Source organism: Xenopus laevis, chromosome 4S (genome assembly GCF_017654675.1).
Source record: "Xenopus laevis strain J_2021 chromosome 4S, Xenopus_laevis_v10.1, whole genome shotgun sequence".
Classification (NCBI taxonomy): Eukaryota; Metazoa; Chordata; class Amphibia; order Anura; family Pipidae; genus Xenopus; species Xenopus laevis.
In genome coordinates, this window is record NC_054378.1 from 21252189 (window position 1) to 21258188 (window position 6000).

Genomic DNA, 6000 nt, shown 5'->3' on the forward strand with positions numbered 1-6000 from the left:
GAAAAAAGACACAATTGCAAGAAAACTTGTTGCCACAAACCGTATTTGTCAGTGATGGCTCAATCCAACAGTGATCTGGGTTTGCCACGTCCAGAAAAGCGATATCATGTAAGAAATGAAGATTTCACTGGAGAGCTTATTTTTAGTGAAACAGTGAAGACGTTTATTCAAGATGCATATCAAGCACATCTTGTGCTTGATATGCATCTTGAATAAACGTCTTCACTGTTTCACTAAAAATAAGCTCTCCAGTGAAATCTTCATTTCTTACATGAAAAAAGACACAGTCCATCAAGTTCAACCTTTTAAGTCTATATATAACCTGCCTAAGGGCAAGGCCAGACGTGGCATTTTTACATTGGGTTTTTAAAAAACGCTCAGTCGGGCGTAAATACACATAAACTGCACTACCGCTGAAACGAATGGAAAACGCACTATGGCAATTCTCACAGGGAGCTTGCAAGCTGAAATCCGCCAAGGGACGCTAGTATGGGTGTTTTTTAGCAGAAACGCCAAAACATCAAGAAACTACCAAATCAATAGATTCTATGGGATGTGCAAGGTTGAAACCACACTTTACGTATATGGAGTCCAAATTCTCGCGAGATAAATGACGCATATAAGTTGCGTATTGACGATCATTCCTGCTCCATTTTGCATGTAAATAGTTTTTCCATTTCTAAATAGCTTTTCTATTTCCAGCCAGCGGAATTATGGGGAACAAGAACAACGAGAAGTGCATGTTGGGAAAAGAAACCTACATGCTGAAAAACACATGTTGAGGGCCACGTGTGGTTTCAGTGGCCTCTCCAGTTTTCTCTCTTCTCCAAAATTCCTTCCTTCAATGGGGTCCCTGGATCAACTTGTACTATGAGCTATCTCCCATAACCCTGTATTCCCTCACTTGCTAAAAAGCAATCCAACCCCTTAAAGCTTTCTAATGTATCAGCCTGCACCACTGATTGAGGGAGATATTCCACATCTTCACAGCTCTCACTGTAAAAAACCCTTCCCTATCAGAACCTCCTTTCTTCTTATCGGAATGGGTGAGCTTGTGTCAGCTGAAAAGACCTACTGGTAAATAAAGCATTAGAGAGATTATTAAATAATCCCTTTATATATTTATACATAGTTATCATATCACCCCTTAAAGGGGTTGTTCACCTTTGCACTTTTAGTATGATGTAGAGAGTAATATTCTGAGACAATTTGCAATTGGATTTCATTTTTTATTATTTGTGGTTTTTGAGTTATTTCACTTTTTATGCAGCAGCTCTCCAGTTTGCAATTTCAGCCATATGGTTGCTAGGATCCAAATTACCCTAGTAACCATGCAACCATTTGAATAAGAGACTGGAATATGAATAGGAGGGGGGCTGCATAGAAGGATAAGTCATAAAAAGCAGCAATAACAATACATTTGTAGCCTTACAGAGCATTTGTTTTTTAGATGTGGTCAGTGACCCCCATTCGAAAGCCTTAGAAGAAGAAGGCAAATAATTCAAAAACTATAAAAAAGAAATAATGAAGACCGATTAAAAAGTTGCTGAGAACTGGTCATTCTATAACATAATAAAAGTTAAGTTCAAGGCGAACCACCCCTTTAAGTGCCTCTTCTCCAGCATGAACAACCCCAACTTGGCCAGTTTTTCCTCTTAGCTAAGATTTTCCATAACTTTTACCAGCTTAGTTGCTCTTCTCTGTACCCTCTCTAATTCAATCTGTGCACAACAGAATTTATTTGTGCACATAGCTGAGAAGAAATTAGAGGAACATTACCTGTGCACCCCTGGTACATTTCTATCTCCCATTCCACTGAAGATCAGAGAGAGGGGACAAAGCAAAGCTGGATTTGGGTGCAGGAGCAGCCTTGCAAAACATCCCTGGGTCGGGTCCACAAAGGCCGGGGCCCACCAGGTGTTTTCCTGGTATCCCGCTGGCCCAGGCTGACACTGCCTGTTACTATTATTTCACTATTAACAATAGGGGATCTTGAGCCATGATTCCCTCTGCCAGTGCAACTAAATAACCCCCTAAATGTACAGGTATGTATATATTTATTTGTATAGCGCTCCTTGAGGGAAAAGCTCTGTACAGCAGAACAATAGATTAGTAGCACAAACGGGGGTCATTGCAATACTAAGTACAAAATACAATACACATAAATATAAAGTATAGTTACAATATATATAAAGTTCTCATTGTCAAGGAGATAAAAGGATGGAGGTCCCTGCTCCAGATAGCTTACAGTCTAAATGGGATTGTAAGGTACAGACACAGATAGGAGGGATATTAAGTGCTGTGGGCTCCAGTGGGTGACATTGGCATATAAGTGCCAGTTCACAGTTCAGGGTTTTTGCAAGTGCTCCAAGAGGGACAAAAGGGGCGACGCAAGTCTATGAATTTAGGCGTCAGAAGCTGACAGTGCTAGGCAACCTGAGGTTTTTGTAAACCCATGGGTCCTGCGGGTTTCGGGCCAGCACACACTTCACTAATAGGCAGGTCTGGACTGGCATTCAAAATAGGCCCTGGTGAGGCCCAAACAGCCCTTTGCCAGCCCATTAAATAGTGGACACTTAGGGGGTTATTTATCGAGCTCCGAATATCCAAACCTTGAATATTTCGTAAAAAAAACTACGATGGTCTTAAAACTCAGAATCAAAAAACATGGCATCTAAAAGCTCTCGAGGTCCTGTATAAGTCAATGGGAAACGTTCCAGTTTTTTTGCTCATGTCCGTATCGATATCCAATGAGTTTGTGGTTTCCTCGCAAACATTTTTTCTTCGTTTTTTTGCTCAGAAACTACAAACAATTCTGAGTTTTTGGGGAAAGCTCTGAAGATTGGCCAACCCTATTTTTTCTGCCTTTTTTCTTCATAAATAAGGTCTATCTGGGCAATCGGAGTTGGATGGATTTCTAACTTATAAATACTGAGATAAATTCGGACCTTGATAAATAACCCCCTTCGTTTCAGTCTATATCATATTGACAAGTGAATCAATGGATATCAAATCCAATATGCTACAAAGTAGTGATGTGCAGGCCGGCCCGAAACCCACGGCACCTAAATTTATAGACTCGCGCCAGTCCTGCCCCTTTTGTGATGTCACTGAGGGACAGGTCTATAAATTGAGGGGGAACGGCAGGCCGGTGTGGGATGGGATAGGGTGGATTAGGGTCAGGTGCGGGTCTAGAATAAATACATTCCCCCCAACCCTCAAACAGAATTAGTAACGTTGCATTATCCATGAATAGTTATATTTATTATAACCCATTCTTTACCAGTGAATAGGGCGCCATCTACTGTAACTAAATAGTATAACACGAGGCTTTGTCTCACTGCCAGTATTCGCTCTGCAAAGAGGCACAACAAATTTGCCTTAAGGTGGCCATATCCTACATTAGTTCAACAATTTCTCAGCAGCAGCATCTGTGGGGGAATATTAGCAACTATTGTATCAAATCTAACATCCGTCTTTAATGAAACTCAGCATGGACAAAGATAAGAAATGGACCAACTAATGGATCAATTTAGATCAGTTACAGAGTTGCTGACCCCCCTCCCAGGGCTGCTTTAGAAAGACATAAGAAGGATAAAAATTAAACTTTACACTTCAATATTAGAAAAACAGTCACAAATATAAAATAGAAAGTTATTGGAAAAAAGTCTTTATTTCTGGTTAACTATTGAAAATAAGTGAACTGGAAAAAGTGTTGGATGTGAACAATCTGACCATTTTAAAGTGTATGGCCATCCTTAGTGAGAACCTCAAATCAAATGAATGAATGAATGTTATTCCTAAGTATTTCTATATGTTGTTGTACATTTAAAGTAAGTGTGTATCTTTGTATATTGTCATCTATCTTTTTACTATAAATTACAGTGCTGTACAGTAGAACAATACATTAATAGAAAAAAACAGGGTCAATATAATCACAAAATAAGGATTAATACAAAATATAATTGTATTTGCTGAGTATTTGATTGATTTGAGACAATAGAAAGGAGGTCCCTGTCCCATAGAGCTTAAAATCTTACAGACCCCAATTGGAGGATCATAAGTGCAGTTGTGGATTCCAGCAAATGCTAAAGGGGCTACTGCAAGACAGCCATTATTTATTGGGGCCGTTTAGGCCTTGGTGTACTTCGAACGTCAGGGCCTATTTTAAATCTCTGTCTGGACCCGATGCCCATACTAAGTTGGATATTTATGCAGGTGAACAAAAACAACACCCCATGAGGACAGCCATTGATTGGATCTTCACTAAATGCCTAACCTCATAATGTAGAAGTGATCCATTCCCTCTTTCAGACCATTACCTTGTCATCTTTTCTGTCTCGCACGCTCCTCCATCAAATGTCATGGTTCAGAATACTCTAGGGTTCGATGTTCGCTCAGTATATGAGCTAACACCTAGGGGGTTATTTATTAAAGTCTGAATGCCAAAAACGCAAAAAGTTTGAATTTTCTAGTGAAAAAAAAAATAGAATTTTTCAGGATTTATTATACCCCAAGGATGGAAAAACCTCCAAGGTTGTATATAAGTCAATGGGAGAATTCCTGAAGATATCCTGATCTGCTCTGGGTTTCATGCAAAACCCAAAGTTTTTGTGGTTTTCTGATTTTTTTGGGTGGAAAATCACCCAATTCGATTCTGAACGAGTTTTTTCTCAAACTGGAATATTTCGGGAAAATGTATTGATAAATTAAAGGGAAATAACCCGTGCGGATTTGGTCAAAGAATATTTCAGAAAATAATGAGATAAATTTTGATAAACAACCCCCTAAAAATAATACTTTATAGGAAACAAAGCTCCTTTCAAATACAGATTAAACATATCAATTTCCCTAGTTTCCCTTCGATAACCTTTGACCCCGAGCCAGTCTGTCTGAGAAGGAAAATTGTTTTCAGATTCTCTATGACCCTGTGTAAAACAAACAAGTTTGCTGACACTGCACATTCTCTCTTTCAGACATTTTTGTAGCAGCAAATCACTGAGACTGTGGTTCCTGCAAGCGCCGGAGCACTGGGGAGCACAGGCTCCCCACAGAGCAGCTGGGCGGCATGCCGCCCCCCAAAAATGTGTCCGCCCTAGGCCCGGGCCTATGTGGCCTCGCCACAAATCCGGGCCTGTTCCTGAGTATGTCCAGGATCAACCTCACTTCTAGAGGATCCAAGTAGCAGGGCTGCAACCCATTGTATGAAATATATATTCATAATAATGAATCAGCAGCATCTACTAGACATATACCTGCATTGTCAGGGGATCCTTTGCCATGGGTACAGGTGTGGGATCCGTTATCCGGAATTTTGTTATCCAGAAAGCTCAGAATTACAGAAGGGCCATCTCCCTTAGACTCCATTATAATCAAATAATTATAATAATAAAACAGTAGATTGTACTTGATCCAAACCAAGATATAATTAATCCTTATTGGAGGCAAAAACTGCTTTTTGGATTTATTTAATGTTTACATGATTTTCTTTTAAACTTAAGGTACAAAGATCCAAATTGCGGAAAAATCCATTATCTGGTCCCGAACTGGATAGCAGGTCCCATACCTGTATTATAACTTTGCTATAAGAGCAACACACAAGTTACCTGATCTGATAATTCCTACTGGGTCTGTACCCACAGGAACAAACAGCAGTGCTAAACACAATTATAATAAATAAACATAATTATAACTCATAGATCAATTTTTATTGTTTTTATGTTTCTCTTAATTCGCCAAGGGTAACAGAGAATAACACCTAATAACTATGTGAAGGGAGCCAGATTCTACAATAATACTATAGTAATATACATAATGAAACTATCAATTATTATATGCTACTGGGTGTAACTGACTCTGAATTACCCCTCTCCACCTGCACTATCCCAAAGGCAAAGCTTTTTGTTCTACTGCCCTCCAGTGGCACCTGTCACACTTTCACCCTGGATTCCTGAAGAGAAAGTTCAAAACAAGATTTCATTCAGATGCAAAAAGTGAATT